This window comes from Oncorhynchus keta, chromosome 15, assembly GCF_023373465.1.
Source record: "Oncorhynchus keta strain PuntledgeMale-10-30-2019 chromosome 15, Oket_V2, whole genome shotgun sequence".
Lineage (NCBI taxonomy): Eukaryota > Metazoa > Chordata > Actinopteri > Salmoniformes > Salmonidae > Oncorhynchus > Oncorhynchus keta.
This window is the reverse complement of record NC_068435.1, coordinates 3,248,122-3,268,252: the sequence shown is the minus strand read 5'-3', so window position 1 is coordinate 3,268,252 and position 20,131 is coordinate 3,248,122. Positions and strand designations below refer to the sequence as shown.

Genomic DNA, 20,131 nt, shown 5'->3' with positions numbered 1-20,131 from the left:
TATAATGTGGTTATAACAGGTATATAATGTGGTTATAGCAGGTATATAATGTGGTTATGACAGGTATATAATGTGGTTATAGCAGGTATATAATGTGGTTATAGCAGGTATATAATGTGATTATGACAGGTATATAATGTGGTTATAACTGGTATATAATATGGTTATAACAGGTATATAATGTGGTTATGACAGGTATATAATATGGTTATAGCAGGTATATAATATGGTTATGACAGGTATATAATGTGGTTATGACAGGTATATAATATGGTTATAACAGGTATATAATGTGGTTATGACAGGTATATAATGTGGTTATAGCAGGTATATAATGTGGTTATAGCAGGTATATAATGTGGTTATGACAGGTATATAATGTGGTTATAACTGGTATATAATATGGTTATAACAGGTATATAATGTGGTTATGACAGGTATATAATATGGTTATAGCAGGTATATAATATGGTTATGACAGGTATATAATGTGGTTATGACAGGTATATAATATGGTTATAACAGGTATATAATGTGGTTATGACAGGTATATAATGTGGTTATAACAGGTATATAATGTGGTTATAACAGGTATATAATGTGGTTATAACAGGTATATAATATGGTTATAACAGGTATATAATGTGGTTATGACAGGTATATAATATGGTTATAGCAGGTATATAATATGGTTATAACAGGTATATAATGTGGTTATAACAGGTATATAATATGGTTATAACAGGTATATAATGGTTATGACAGGTATATAATAGGTTATAGCAGGTATATAATATGGTTATAACAGGTATATAATGTGGTTATGACAGGTATATGTGGTTATAACAGGTGTATAATGTGGTTATAGCAGGTATATAATGTGGTTATAACAGGTATATAATGTGGTTATGACAGGTATATAATGTGGTTATAGCAGGTATATAATGTGGTTATAGCAGGTATATAATATGGTTATAACAGGTGTATAATATGGTTATAACAGGTATATAATGTGGTTATATAGGTATAGGTGGTTATAACAGGTATATAATGGTTATAGCAGGTATATAATGTGGTTATGACAGGTATATAATGTGGTTATGACAGGTATATAATGGTTATAACAGGTGTATAATATGGTTATATATATGTGGTTATAACAGGTATATAATGTGGTTATAGCAGGTATATAATGTGGTTAGAACAGGTATATAATATGGTTATAGCAGGTATATAATGTGGTTATGACAGGTATATAATGTGGTTATAGCAGGTATATAATATGGTTATAACAGGTATATAATATGGTTATAACAGGTATATAATATGGTTATAACAGGTATATAATGTGGTTATAACAGGTATATAATATGGTTATAACAGGTATATAATATGGTTATAACAGGTATATAATGTGGTTATGACAGGTATATAATATGGTTATAGCAGGTATATAATATGGTTATGACAGGTATATAATGTGGTTATGACAGGTATATAATGTGGTTATAACAGGTATATAATGTGGTTATAACAGGTATATAATGTGGTTATAACAGGTATATAATATGGTTATAACAGGTATATAATGTGGTTATAGCAGGTATATAATGTGGTTATAACAGGTATATAATATGGTTATAACAGGTATATAATATGGTTATAACAGGTATATAATGGTTATAACAGGTGTATAATATGGTTATAACAGGTGTATAATATGGTTATAACAGGTATATAATATGGTTATAACAGGTGTATAATATGGTTATAACAGGTGTATATGGTTATAGCAGGTATATAATATGGTTATAACAAGTGTATAATATGGTTATAACAGGTGTATAATGTGGTTATAGCAGGTATATGTGGTTATAACAGGTATATAATATGGTTATAACAAGTGTATAATGTGGTTATAACAGGTATATAATATGGTTATAACAGGTATATAATGGTTATAACAGGTATATAATGTGGTTATAACAGGTATATAATGTGGTTATAACAGGTATATAATGTGGTTATGACAGGTATATAATGTGGTTATAACAGGTATATATATGGTTATAACAGATATAATGTGGTTATAACAGGTATATAATATGGTTATAACAGGTATATAATGTGGTTATAACAGGTATATAATGTGGTTATAACAGGTATATAATGTGGTTATAGACAGGTATATGTGGTTAGAACAGGTATATAATGGTTATGGTATATAATGTGGTTATGACAGGTATATAATGTGGTTATAGCAGGTATATAATTTGGTTATAACAGGTATATAATGTGGTTAGAATAGGTATATAATGTGGTTATAACAGGTGTATAATGTGGTTATAGCAGGTATATAATGTGGTTATAACAGGTATATAATGTGGTTATGACAGGTATATAATGTGGTTATAGCAGGTATATAATGTGGTTATAGCAGGTATATAATGTGGTTATGACAGGTATATAATATGGTTATAACAGGTATATAATATGGTTATAACAGGTATATAATGTGGTTATGACAGGTATATAATATGGTTATAACAGGTATATGTGGTTATAGCAGGTATATATGGTTATAACAGGTATATAATATGGTTATAACAGGTATATAATGTGGTTATAGCAGGTATATATGGTTATAACAGGTATATAATATGGTTATAACAGGTATATAATGTGGTTATGACAGGTATATAATATGGTTATAGCAGGTATATAATATGGTTATGACAGGTATATAATGTGGTTATAACAGGGTATAGGTATATAATGGTTGGTATATAATATGGTTATACAGGTATAATATGGTTATGACAGGTATATAATGTGGTTATGACAGGTATATAATGTGGTTATAGCAGGTATATAATGTGGTTATGACAGGTATATAATGTGGTTATAACTGGTATATAATATGGTTATAACAGGTATATAATGTGGTTATGACAGGTATATAATATGGTTATAGCAGGTATATAATATGGTTATAACAGGTGTATAATATGGTTATAACAGGTGTATATGGTTATAACAGGTGTATAATATGGTTATAACAGGTGTATAATATGGTTATAACAGGTGTATAATATGGTTGTAACAGGTGTATATGGTTATAACAGGTGTATAATATGGTTATAACAGGTGTATATGGTTATAGCAGCTATATAATATGGTTATAACAGGTATATAATGTGGTTATAGCAGGTATATAATGTGGTTATGACAGGTATATAATGTGGTTATAACAGGTATATAATGTGGTTATACAGGTATATAATGTGGTTATAACAGGTATATAATGTGGTTATAACAGGTATATAATGTGGTTATAACAGGTATATAATGGTTATAACAGGTATATAATGTGGTTAGGTATATAATGTGGGACAGGTATATAATGTGGTTATAACAGGTATATAATGTGGTTATAACAGGTATATAAATGGTTATAACAGGTATATATGTGGTTATGACAGGTATATAATGTGGTTATAGGTATATAATGTGGTTATAACAGGTATATAATGTGGTTATGACAGGTATATAATGTGGTTATGACAGGTATATAATGTGGTTATAACAGGTATATGTGGTTATAACAGGTATATAATATGGTTATAACAGGTATATAATGTGGTTATAACAGGTATATAATGTGGTTATAACAGGTATATAATGTGGTTATAACAGGTATATAATGTGGTTATATAATGTGGTTATAGCAGGTATATAATATGGTTATAACAGGTATATAATATGGTTATAACAGGTATATAATGTATAATATGGTTATAACAGGGTATAATATGGTTATAACAGGTATATAATATGGTTATAACAGGTATATATAATATGGTTATAACAGGTATATAATATGGTTATAACAGGTATATAATGTGGTTATAGCAGGTATATAATGTGTGGTTATGTGGTTATGACAGGTATATAATGTGGTTATAACAGGTATATAATGTGGTTATAACAGGTATATAATGTGGTTATAACAGGTATATAATGTGGTTATATGTGGTTACAGGTATATAATGTGGTTATAACAGGTATATATGTGGTTATGACAGGTATATAATGTGGTTATAGCAGGTATATAATATGGTTATAACAGGTATATAATGTGGTTATAACAGGTATAGGTATATAATGGTTATAGCAGGTATAACAGGTATATAATGTGGTTATGACAGGTATATAATGTGGTTATAACAGGTATATAATGTGGTTATAACAGGTATATAATGTGGTTATACAGGTATATAATATGGTTATAACAGGTATATAATGTGGTTATAGCAGGTATATAATTGGTTATAACAGGTATATAATGTGGTTATAATAGGTATATAATATGGTTATAACAGGTATATAATGTGGTTATAGCAGGTATATAATGTGGTTATAGACAGGTATATAATATGGTTAACAGGTACAGGTATATAATGTGGTTATAACAGGTATATAATGTGGTTATAACAGGTATATAATGTGGTTATAACAGGTATATAATGTGGTTATAACAGGTATATAATATGGTTATAACAGGTATATAATGTGGGACAGGTATATAATATGGTTATAACAGGTACAGGTATATATAATGGTTATAACAGGTATATAATATGGTTATAACAGGTATATAATGTGGTTATAACAGGTATATTATGGTTATAACAGGTATATAATATGGTTATAACAGGTATATAATGTGTTATATGACAGGTATATAATGTGGTTATAGCAGGTATATAATATGGTTATAACAGGTATATATATGACAGGTATATAATGTGGTTATAACAGGTATATAATGTGGTTATAGCAGGTATATAATGTGGTTATAACAGGTATATAATGTGGTTATGACAGGTATATAATATGGTTATAACAGGTATATAATGTGGTTATGACAGGTATATAATGTGGTTATAGCAGGTATATATGGTTATAACAGGTATATAATATGGTTATAACAGGTATATAATGTGGTTATAACAGGTGTATAATGTGGTTATAGCAGGTATATAATGTGGTTATAACAGGTATATAATGTGGTTATGACAGGTATATAATGTGGTTATAGCAGGTATATAATGTGGTTATAGCAGGTATATAATATGGTTATAACAGGTGTATAATATGGTTATAACAGGTGTATATGGTTATAACAGGTGTATAATATGGTTATAACAGGTGTATAATATGGTTATAACAGGTGTATAATATGGTTATAACAGGTGTATAATATGGTTATAACAGGTGTATAATATGGTTATAACAGGTGTATAATATGGTTATAACAGGTGTATAATATGGTTATAACAGGTATATAATATGGTTATAACAGGTATATAATGTGGTTATAGCAGGTATATAATGTGGTTATAGCAGGTATATAATGTGGTTATGACAGGTATATGTGGTTAGAACAGGTATATAATGTGGTTATAGCAGGTATATAATGTGGTTATGACAGGTATATAATGTGGTTATAACAGGTATATAATGTGGTTAGAATAGGTATATAATGTGGTTATAGCAGGTATATATATAATATGGTTATAACAGGTATATAATGTGGTTATAACAGGTATATAATGTGGTTATAACAGGTATATAATGTGGTTATAACAGGTATATAATGTGGTTATAACAGGTATATAATATAGCAGGTATATATGGTTATAGCAGGTATATAATGTGGTTATATGACAGGTATATAATGTGGTTATGACAGGTATATAATGTGGTTATAGCAGGTATAATGTGGTTAGAACAGGTATATAATGTGGTTATAGCAGGTATATAATGTGGTTATGACAGGTATATAATGTGGTTATAGCAGGTATATAATTTGGTTATAACAGGTATATAATGTGGTTAGAATAGGTATATAATGTGGTTATAACAGGTATATAATGTGGTTATAGCAGGTATATAATGTGGTTATAACAGGTATATAATGTGGTTATGACAGGTATATAATGTGGTTATAGCAGGTATATAATGTGGTTATAACAGGTATATAATGTGGTTATGACAGGTATATAATGTGGTTATAACAGGTATATAATATGGTTATAACAGGTATATAATGTGGTTATGACAGGTATATAATATGGTTATAACAGGTATATGTGGTTATAGCAGGTATATATGGTTATAACAGGTATATAATATGGTTATAACAGGTATATAATGTGGTTATAGCAGGTATATATGGTTATAACAGGTATATAATATGGTTATAACAGGTATATAATGTGGTTATGACAGGTATATAATATGGTTATAGCAGGTATATAATATGGTTATGACAGGTATATAATGTGGTTATGACAGGTATATGTGGTTATAACAGGTGTATAATGTGGTTATAGCAGGTATATAATATGGTTATAACAGGTATATAATGTGGTTATGACAGGTATATAATGTGGTTATAGCAGGTATATAATATGGTTATAACAGGTATATAATGTGGTTATAACAGGTATATAATGTGGTTATAACAGGTATATAATGTGGTTATAACAGGTATATAATGTGGTTATAACAGGTATATAACATGGTTATAACAGGTGTATAATATGGTTATAACAGGTATATAATGTGGTTATAACAGGTATATAATATGGTTATAACAGGTGTATAATATGGTTATAACAGGTGTATAATATGGGTATATGGTTATACAGGTATATAATATGGTTATAACAGGTATATAATGTGGTTATAGCAGGTATAGGTATAGGTATATGTGGTTATGACAGGTATATAATGTGGTTATAACAGGTATATAATGTGGTTATAACAGGTATATAATATGGTTATAACAGTGTTATAACAGGTATATAATATGGTTATAACAGGTATATAATATGGTTATAACAGGTATATAATATGGTTATAACAGGTATATATGGTTATAGCAGGTATATAATATGGTTATAACAGGTATATAATGTGGTTATAGCAGGTATATAATGTGGTTATATACATGGTTATACAGGTATATAATGTGGTTATAACAGGTATATAATGTGGTTATAACAGGTATATAATGTGGTTATAGCAGGTATATAATGTGGTTATAGCAGGTATATAATGTGGTTATAACAGGTATATAATGTGGTTATAGCAGGTATATAATGTGGTTATAACAGGTATATAATGTGGTTATAACAGGTATATAATGTGGTTATAACAGGTATATAATGTGGTTATAGCAGGTATATAATGTGGTTATAACAGGTATATAATGTGGTTATGACAGGTATATAATGTGGTTATAGCAGGTATATAATGTGGTTATAGCAGGTATATAATGTGGTTATGACAGGTATATAATGTGGTTATAACTGGTATATAATATGGTTATAACAGGTATATAATGTGGTTATGACAGGTATATAATATGGTTATAGCAGGTATATAATATGGTTATGACAGGTATATAATGTGGTTATGACAGGTATATAATGTGGTTATAGCAGGTATATAATGTGGTTATAACAGGTATATAATGTGGTTATAGCAGGTATATAATATGGTTATAGCAGGTATATAATGTGGTTATGACAGGTATATAATGTGGTTATAACAGGTATATAATATGGTTATAACAGGTATATAATGTGGTTATGACAGGTATATAATATGGTTATAGCAGGTATATAATATGGTTATGACAGGTATATAATGTGGTTATGACAGGTATATAATATGGTTATAACAGGTATATAATGTGGTTATAACAGGTATATAATGTGGTTATAACAGGTATATATGGTTATAACAGGTATATAATATGGTTATAACAGGTATATAATGTGGTTATAACAGGTATATAATATGGTTATAACAGGTATATAATGTGGTTATAACAGGTATATAATATGGTTATAGCAGGTATATAATATGGTTATGACAGGTATATAATGTGGTTATAACAGGTATATAATATGGTTATAACAGGTATATAATGTGGTTATGACAGGTATATAATATGGTTATAACAGGTATATAATATGGTTATAACAGGTATATAATGTGGTTATGACAGGTATATATGGTATATAATGTGGTTATAGCAGGTATATAATGTGGTTATAACAGGTATATAATGTGGTTATAATAGGTATATAATGTGGTTATAACAGGTATATAATATGGTTATAACAGGTGTATAATATGGTTATAACAGGTATATAATGGTTATAACAGGTATATAATGTGGTTTATAACAGGTATATGACAGGTATATAATGTGGTTATGACAGGTATATAATATGGTTATAGGTATATAATGTGGTTATGACAGGTATATAATGTGGTTATAACAGGTATATAATGTGGTTATAACAGGTATATAATGTGGTTATAACAGGTATATAATGTGGTTATAACAGGTATATATATAGCAGGTATATAATGTGGTTATAACAGGTATATAATATGGTTATAACAGGTATATAATATGGTTATAACAGGTATATATGGTTATGACAGGTATATAATATGGTTATAACAGGTATATAATGTGGTTATATATGGTTATGACAGGTATATAATGTGGTTATAGCAGGTATATAATGTGGTTATAGCAGGTATATAATGGTTATGACAGGTATATAATGTGGTTATATAATGTGGTTATAACAGGTATATAATGTGGTTATAACAGGTATATAATGTGGTTATAACAGGTATATAATGTGGTTATAACAGGTATATAATGTGGTTATAACAGGTATATAATGTGGTTATAACAGGTATATAATATGGTTATAACAGGTATATAATATGGTTATAACAGGTTATACATGGTTATAATATGGTTATAACAGGTGTATAATATGGTTATAACAGGTGTATAATATGGTTATAACAGGTGTATAATATGGTTATAACAGGTGTATATAATATGGTTATAGCAGGTATATATATGGTTATAACAGGTATATAATGTGGTTATAACAGGTATATAATGTGGTTATAGCAGGTAGGTATATAATGTGGTTATAACAGGTATATAATGTGGTTATAACAGGTATATAATATGGTTATACAGGTATATAATGTGGTTATAGCAGGTATATAATGTGGTTATAGCAGGTATATAATGTGGTTATAGCAGGTATATATGGTTATAACAGGTATATAATGTGGTTATAACAGGTATATAATGTGGTTATAACAGGTATATAATGTGGTTATACAGGTATATAATGTGGTTATAACAGGTATATAATGTGGTTATAACAGGTATATAATGTGGTTATAACAGGTATATAATGTGGTTATAACAGGTATATAATGTGGTTATAACAGGTATATAATGTGGTTATAGCAGGTATATAATGTGGTTATAACAGGTATATAATGTGGTTATAGCAGGTATATAATGGTTATAACAGGTATATAATGTGGTTAGAATAGGTATATAATGTGGTTATAACAGGTATATAATGTGGTTATAACAGGTATATAATGTGGTTATAACAGGTATATAATGTGGTTATAACAGGTATATAATGGTTATAACAGGTATATAATGTGGTTAACAGGTATATAATGTGGTTATGACAGGTATATAATGGTGGTATATAATATGGTTATAACAGGTATATAATATGGTTATAACAGGTATATAATATGGTTATAACAGGTATATAATGGTTATACAGGTATATATGGTTATAACAGGTATATAATATGGTTATAACAGGTATATAATGTGGTTATAACAGGTATATATGGTTATAACAGGTATATAATATGGTTATAACAGGTATATAATGTGGTTATGACAGGTATATAATATGGTTATAGCAGGTATATAATATGGTTATATAATGTGGTTGGTTATAACAGGTATATAATGTGGTTATAGCAGGTATATATGGTTATGACAGGTATATAATGTGGTTATACAGGTATATAATATGGTTATGACAGGTATATAATGTGGTTATAATAATGTGGTTATAACAGGTATATAATGTGGTTATAACAGGTATATAATGTGGTTATAATAGGTATATAATATGGTTATAACAGGTATATAATGTGGTTATACAGGTATATAATGTGGTTATAACAGGTATATAATATGGTTATAACAGGTATATATGGTTATAACAGGTATATAATATGGTTATAACAGGTATAATATGGTTATAATGTATAATATGGTTATAACACAGGTTATATATATAATATGGTTATAACAGGGTATATAAATGTGGTTATATAACAGGTATATAATGTGGTTATAACAGGTATATAATGTGGTTATAACAGGTATATAATGTGGTTATAACAGGTATATAATGGTTATAACAGGTATATTATGTTATAACAGGTATATATATACAGGTATATATATGGTTATAACAGGTATATAATGTGGTTATAGCAGGTATATAATGTGGTTATAACAGGTATATATGGTTATGACAGGTATATAATGTGGTTATAGCAGGTATATAATGTGGTTATAACAGGTATATAATATGGTTATACAGGTATATAATATGGTTATATATAATGGTTATGACAGGTATATAATACAGGTATATAATGTGGTTATAGCAGGTATATAGGTATATAATATGGTTATAACAGGTATATATTGTGGTTATAGCAGGTATATATGGTTATAACAGGTATATAATATGGTTATAACAGGTATATAATGTGGTTATGACAGGTATATAATATGGTTATAGCAGGTATATAATATGGTTATGACAGGTATATAATGTGGTTATAGCAGGTATATAATTTGGTTATAACAGGTATATAATGTGGTTAGAACAGGTGTATATGGTTATAGCAGGTGTATAATATGGTTATAACAGGTGTATAATATGTTTATAACAGGTGTATATGGTTATAACAGGTGTATAATATGGTTATGACAGGTATATAATGTGGTTATAGCAGGTATATAATATGTTTATAACAGGTGTATAATATGGTTATAACAGGTGTATATGGTTATAACAGGTATATAATAATGTGGTTATAACAGGTATATAATGTGGTTATAACAGGTATATAATGTGGTTATAACAGGTATATAATGTGGTTATATATATAATGTGGTTATAACAGGTATATAATGTGGTTATAACAGGTATATAATGTGGTTATGACAGGTATATAATGTGGTTATATGGTTATAACAGGTATATAATGTGGTTATAGCAGGTATATAATATGGTTATTATATAATGTGGTTATAGCAGGTATATAATGTGGTTATAGCAGGTATATAATGTGGTTATAGGTATATAATGTGGTTATAGGTATATAATGTGGTTATAACAGGTGTATAATGTGGTTATAGCAGGTATATAATGTGGTTATAGCAGGTATATAATATGCTTATAGCAGGTATATAATTTGGTTATAACAGATATATAATGTGGTTAGAATAGGTATATAATGTGGTTATAACAGGTGTATAATGTGGTTATAGCAGGTATATGTGGTTATAACAGGTATATAATGTGGTTATGACAGGTATATAATATGGTTATAACAGGTATATGTGGTTATAGCAGGTATATATGGTTATAACAGGTATATAATATGGTTATAACAGGTATATAATGTGGTTATAGCAGGTATATATGGTTATAACAGGTATATAATGTGGTTATAACAGGTATATAATGTGGTTATAACAGGTATATAATGTGGTTATAACAGGTATATAATGTGGTTATAACAGGTATATAATGTGGTTATGGTATATGGTTATAACAGGTATATAAATGGTTATAACAGGTATATAATGTGGTTATAGCAGGTATATATGGTTATAACAGGTATATAATATGGTTATGGTTATAACAGGTATATAAATGGTTATAGCAGGTATATATATGGTTATGACAGGTATATAATGTGGTTATGACAGGTATATATGTGGTTATAACAGGTATATAATGTGGTTATAACAGGTATATAATGTGGTTATAACAGGTATATAATATGGTTATAACAGGTATATAATGTGGTTATGACAGGTATATAATGTGGTTATAGCAGGTATATAATATGGTTATAACAGGTATATAATGTGGTTATAACAGGTATATAATGGTGGTATATAACAGGTATATAATGGTTATAACAGGTATATAATGTGGTTATAACAGGTATATAATGTGGTTATAACAGGTATATAATATGGTTATAACAGGTATATAATGTGGTTATAGCAGGTATATAATGTGGTTATAGCAGGTATATAATATGGTTATAACAGGGTATAATATGGTTATAACAGGTGTATAATGGTTATAACAGGTGTATGGTTATAACAGGTGTATAATATGGTTATAACAGGTGTATAATATGGTTATAACAGGTGTATAATATGGTTATAACAGGTATATAATATGGTTATAACAGGTATAATATGGTTATAACAGGTATATAATATGGTTATAACAGGTATATAATGTGGTTATACAGGTATATAATGTGGTTATAGCAGGTATATAATGTGGTTATAACAGGTATATAATGGTTATAACAGGTATATAATGTGGTTATACAGGTATATAATGTGGTTATAGCAGGTATATAATGTGGTTATAACAGGTATATAATGTGGTTATACAGGTATATAATGTTATGGTTATAATGTGGTTATAGCAGGTATATAATATGGTTATAACAGGTATATAATGTGGTTATAGCAGGTATATAATGTGGTTATAACAGGTATATAATGTGGTTATAACAGGTATATAATGTGGTTATAACAGGTATATAATGTGGTTATGACAGGTATATAATGTGGTTATAACAGGTATATAATGTGGTTATAACAGGTATATAATGTGGTTATAACAGGTATATAATGTGGTTATAACAGGTATATAATATGGTTATAGCAGGTATATAATATGGTTATAACAGGTATATAATGTGGTTATGACAGGTATATAATATGGTTATAACAGGTATATAATGTGGTTATGACAGGTATATAATATGGTTATAACAGGTATATGTGGTTATAGCAGGTATATATGGTTATAACAGGTATATAATATGGTTATAACAGGTATATAATGTGGTTATAGCAGGTATATAATGTGGTTATAGCAGGTATATAATGTGGTTATGACAGGTATATAATGTGGTTATAACTGGTATATAATATGGTTATAACAGGTATATAATGTGGTTATAGCAGGTATATAATGTGGTTATGACAGGTATATAATGTGGTTATAGCAGGTATATAATTTGGTTATAACAGGTATATATATATAGCAGGTATATAATATGGTTATAACAGGTATATAATGTGGTTATATATAACAGGTATATAATGTGGTTATAACAGGTATATAATGTGGTTATGACAGGTATATAATGTGGTTATAACAGGTATATAATGTTATGGTAATATGGTTATAACAGGTATATAATGTGGTTATAACAGGTATATAATGTGGTTATAACAGGTATATAATGTGGTTATAACAGGTATATAATGTGGTTATAGCAGGTATATAATGTGGTTATAGCAGGTATATAATATGGTTATAACAGGTATATAATGTGGTTATAACAGGTATATAATATGGTTATAACAGGTTATATAATGGTTATAACAGGTGTATAATAATGGTTATAATATGGTTATAACAGGTATATAATATGGTTATAACAGGTGTATAATATGGTTATAACAGGTGTATATGGTTATAACAGGTATATAATATGGTTATAACAGGTTATAATAGGTATATAATGTGGTATTATATGGTTATAACAGGTATATAATGTTATGGTATATATAGCAGGGTATAATGTGGTTATGACAGGTATATAATGTGGTTATAACAGGTATATAATGTGGTTATAACAGGTATATAATATGGTATATATGTGGTTATAGCAGGTATATAATGTGGTTATAACAGGTATATAATGTGGTTATAACAGGTATAGGTATATATATAATGTGGTTATGACAGGTATATAATGTGGTTATGACAGGTATATAATGTGGTTATAGCAGGTATATAATATGGTTATAACAGGTATATAATGTGGTTATAGCAGGTATATAATGTGGTTATAGGTATATAATGTGGTTATAACAGGTATATAATGTGGTTATAACAGGTATATAATGTGGTTATAACAGGTATATAATGGTTATAGCAGGTATATAATGTGGTTATAACAGGTATATAATGTGGTTATGACAGGTATATAATGTGGTTATAGCAGGTATATAATGTGGTTATAGCAGGTATATAATGTGGTTATGACAGGTATATATGTGGTTATAATGGTATATAATATGGTTATAACAGGTATATAATGTGGTTATAACAGGTATATAATATGGTTATAACAGGTATATAATGTGGTTATAACAGGTATATAATGTGGTTATAACAGGTATATAATGTGGTTATAGGTATATATGGTTATAACAGGTATATATGGTTATAACAGGTGGTTATGACAGGTATATAATATGGTTATAGCAGGTATATAATATGGTTAACAGGTATATAATGTGGTTATAACAGGTATATAATGTGGTTATAACAGGTATATAATGTGGTTATAACAGGTATATAATGTGGTTATAACAGGTATATAATGTGGTTATGACAGGTATATAATGTGGTTATAACAGGTATATAATGGTTATAACAGGTATATAACAGGTATATAATGGTTATAACAGGTATATAATGTGGTTATAGCAGGTATATAATGTGGTTATAACAGGTATATAATGTGGTTATAACAGGTATATAATGTGGTTATGACAGGTATATAATGTGGTTATAGCAGGTATATAATGTGGTTATAACAGGTATATAATATGGTTATAACAGGTGTATAATTATAAGGTGTATATGGTTATAGGTATATAATATGGTTATAACAGGTATATAATGTGGTTATAACAGGTATATATGGTTATAGCAGGTATATAATATGGTTATAACAGGTATATAATGTGGTTATAGCAGGTATATAATGTGGTTATAACAGGTATATAATGTGGTTATAGCAGGTATATAATGTGGTTATAACAGGTATATAATGTATACAGGTATATAATGTGGTTATAACAGGTATATAATGTGGTTATAACAGGTATATAATGTGGTTATGACAGGTATATAATGTGGTTATAGCAGGTATATCATTTGGTTATAACAGTTATATAATGTGGTTAGAATAGGTATATAATGTGGTTATAACAGGTATATAATATGGTTATAACAGGTATATAATGTGGTTATGACAGGTATATAATATGGTTATAGCAGGTATATAATATGGTTATAACAGGTATATAATATGGTTATAACTGGTATATAATATGGTTATAACAGGTATATAATGTGGTTATGACAGGTATATAATGTGGTTATGACAGGTATATGTGGTTATAACAGGTGTATAATGTGGTTATAGCAGGTATATAATGTGGTTATGACAGGTATATAATGTGGTTATAGCAGGTATATAATGTGGTTATAACAGGTATATAATGTGGTTATAACAGGTATATAATGTGGTTATAACAGGTATATAATGTGGTTATGACAGGTATATAATATGGTTATAACAGGTATATAATGTGGTTATAGCAGGTATATAATGGTTATAACAGGTATATAATATGGTTATAACAGGTATATAATGTGGTTATAGCAGGTATATAATATGGTTATAACAGGTATATAATGTGGTTATGACAGGTATATAATGTGGTTATAACAGGTATATAATGTGGTTATAGCAGGTATATAATGTGGTTATAACAGGTATATAATGTGGTTATGACAGGTATATAATGTGGTTATAGCAGGTATATAATGTGGTTATAGCAGGTATATAATATGGTTATAACAGGTGTATAATATGGTTATAACAGGTGTATATGGTTATAACAGGTATATAATATGGTTATAACAGGTGTATAATATGGTTATAACAGGTATATAATATGGTTATAACAGGTGTATATGGTTATAGCAGGTATATAATATGGTTATAACAGGTATATAATGTGGTTATAGCAGGTATATAATGTGGTTATAGCAGGTATATAATGTGGTTATAGCAGGTATATGTGGTTATGACAGGTATATAATGTGGTTATAACAGGTATATAATGTGGTTATAACAGGTATATAATGTGGTTATAGCAGGTATATAATGTGGTTATAACAGGTATATGTGGTTATGACAGGTATATAATGTGGTTATAACAGGTATATAATGTGGTTATAACAGGTATATGATATGGTTATAGCAGGTATATAATGTGGTTATAACAGGTATATAATGTGGTTATAACAGGTGTATATGGTTATGACAGGTATATAATGTGGTTATAGCAGGTATATAATATGGTTATAGCAGGTATATAATATGGTTATAACAGGTGTATAATATGGTTATAACAGGTGTATATGGTTATGACAGGTATATAATATGGTTATAGCAGGTATATAATGTGGTTATGACAGGTATATAATATGGTTATGGTATTATATGACAGGTATATAATGTGGTTATAACAGGTATATAATGTGGTTATAGGTATATAGGTATATAATATGGTTATAGCAGGTATATAATGTGGTTATAACAGGTATATAATGTGGTTATAACAGGTATATAATATGGTTATAACAGGTATATAATGTGGTTATGACAGGTATATAATGTGGTTATGACAGGTATATAATATGGTTATAACAGGTATATAATGTGGTTATAGCAGGTATATATGGTTATAACAGGTATATAATATGGTTATAACAGGTATATAATGTGGTTATAGCAGGTATATATGGTTATAACAGGTATATAATATGGTTATAACAGGTATATAATGTGGTTATGACAGGTATATAATATGGTTATAGCAGGTATATAATATGGTTATGACAGGTATATGTGGTTATGACAGGTATATAATGTGGTTATAACAGGTATATAATGTGGTTATAACAGGTATATAATGTGGTTATAACTGGTATATAATATGGTTATAACAGGTATATAATGTGGTTATAGCAGGTATATAATGTGGTTATGACAGGTATATAATGTGGTTATAGCAGGTATATAATGTGGTTATAACAGGTATATAATGTGGTTATAGCAGGTATATAATTTGGTTATAACAGGTATATAATGTGGTTAGAATAGGTATATAATGTGGTTATAACAGGTATATAATGTGGTTATAGCAGGTATATAATGTGGTTATAACAGGTATATAATGTGGTTATGACAGGTATATAATGTGGTTATGACAGGTATATAATGTGGTTATGACAGGTATATAATATGGTTATAACAGGTATATAATGTGGTTATGACAGGTATATAATGTGGTTATAGCAGGTATATAATGTGGTTATGACAGGTATATAATGTGGTTATAGCAGGTATATAATTTGGTTATAACAGGTATATAATGTGGTTAGAATAGGTATATAATGTGGTTATAACAGGTGTATAATGTGGTTATAGCAGGTATATAATGTGGTTATGACAGGTATATAATATGGTTATAACAGGTGTATAATATGGTTATAACAGGTGTATAATATGGTTATAACAGGTGTATAATATGGTTATAACAGGTGTATAATATGGTTATAACAGGTGTATATGGTTATAGCAGGTATATAATATGGTTATAACAGGTATATAATGTGGTTATAGCAGGTATATAATGTGGTTATAGCAGGTATATGTGGTTATGACAGGTATATAATGTGGTTATAGCAGGTATATAATGTGGTTATGACAGGTATATAATGTGGTTATAGCAGGTATATAATGTGGTTAGAACAGGTATATAATGTGGTTATAGCAGGTATATAATGTGGTTATGACAGGTATATAATGTGGTTATAGCAGGTATATAATTTGGTTATAACAGGTATATAATGTGGTTATAACAGGTATATAATGTGGTTATAACAGGTATATAATGTGGTTATAGCAGGTATATATGGTTATAACAGGTATATAATATGGTTATAACAGGTATATAATGTGGTTATGACAGGTATATAATATGGTTATAGCAGGTATATAATATGGTTATGACAGGTATATAATGTGGTTATATAATGTGGTTATAGGTGTATAATGTGGTTATAACTGGTATATATGGTTATAACAGGTATATAATGTGGTTATAGCAGGTATATAATGTGGTTATGACAGGTATATAATGTGGTTATAACAGGTATATAATGTGGTTATAGCAGGTATATAATGTGGTTATAACAGGTATATAATGTGGTTATAGCAGGTATATAATTTGGTTATAACAGGTATATAATGTGGTTAGAATAGGTATATAATGTGGTTATAACAGGTGTATAATGTGGTTATAGCAGGTATATAATGTGGTTATAACAGGTATATAATGTGGTTATGACAGGTATATAATGTGGTTATGACAGGTATATAATGTGGTTATAGCAGGTATATAATGTGGTTATGACAGGTATATAATGTGGTTATAGCAGGTATATAATGTGGTTATAGCAGGTATATAATGTGATTATGACAGGTATATAATGTGGTTATAACAGGTATATAATGTGGTTATGACAGGTATATAATGTGGTTATAGCAGGTATATAATGTGGTTATAACAGGTATATAATATGGTTATAACAGGTGTATGGTTATAACAGGTGTATATGGTTATAACAGGTGTATAATATGGTTATAACAGGTATATAATATGGTTATAACAGGTATATAATATGGTTATAACAGGTATATAATATGGTTATGACAGGTATATAATGTGGTTATGACAGGTATATAATGTGGTTATGACAGGTATATAATGTGGTTATAACAGGTATATAATATGGTTATACAGGTATATAATGTGGTTATGGTTATAATATGGTTATAACAGGTATATAATATGGTTATAACAGGTATATAATGTGGTTATGGTTATAGCAGGTATATAATATGGTTATGACAGGTATATATGGTTATGTGGTATATGGTTATAACAGGTATATAATATGGTTATAACAGGTATATAATGTGGTTATATATAATATGGTTATAGGTATATAATATGGTTATAACAGGTATATAATGTGGTTATGACAGGTATATAATATGGTTATAGCAGGTATATAATATGGTTATGACAGGTATATAATGTGGTTATACAGGTATATGTGGTCCTTCTTAGCTCAGTTGGTAGAGCATATAATAGTGGTTATAACAGGTGTATATGACTGTGGTTATAAAAGCGTCTGCTAAAGGCATATATTATTATTATATATTATGTTATAACAGGTGTATAATGTGGTTATAGCAGGTATATAATATGGTTATAACAGGTATATAATGTGGTTATAGCAGGTATATAATGTGGTTATAGCAGGTATATAATGTGGTTATAGCAGGTATATGTGGTTATGACAGGTATATAATGTGGTTATAACAGGTATATAATGTGGTTATAACAGGTATATGATATGGTTATAGCAGGTATATAATGTGGTTATAATAGGTATATAATGTGGTTATAATAGGTATATAATGTGGTTATAACTGGTATATAATATGGTTATAACAGGTATATAATGTGGTTATAACAGGTATATAATGTGGTTATGACAGGTATATATGACAGGTATATAATGTGGTTATGACAGGTATATAATGTGGTTATGACAGGTATATAATGTGGTTATAACAGGTATATAATGTGGTTATGACAGGTATATAATGTGGTTATGACAGGTATATAATGTGGTTATGACAGGTATATAATGTGGTTATGACAGGTATATAATGTGGTTATAACAGGTATATAATGTGGTTATAGCAGGTATATAATGTGGTTATAACAGGTATATAATGTGGTTATGACAGGTATATAATGTGGTTATAACAGGTATATAATGTGGTTATAGCAGGTATATAATATGGTTATAACAGGTGTATAATATGGTTATAACAGGTGTATAATATGGTTATAACAGGTGTATATGGTTATAACAGGTGTATAATATGGTTATAACAGGTGTAT

At 28.0% G+C, this 20,131-nt stretch overlaps 1 long non-coding RNA gene across 2 annotated transcripts in view; it reads left to right on the top strand.

Annotated features, from left to right (window-relative positions):
- The window catches only part of LOC127907498 (uncharacterized), a 44,648-nt gene extending 25,092 nt beyond the window's left edge, over positions 1–19,556 (top strand). Inside the window, exon 3 of one of the 2 annotated variants that reach the window (XR_008064600.1) lies at positions 19,481–19,556. This is a non-coding gene — a long non-coding RNA (uncharacterized LOC127907498). Of the gene's footprint in view, positions 1–16,134; positions 16,211–19,480 lie in introns of those variants that run through there. The other variant, XR_008064599.1, reaches the window with a different exon arrangement.
- Positions 19,557–20,131: the final 575 nt, after the last annotated feature.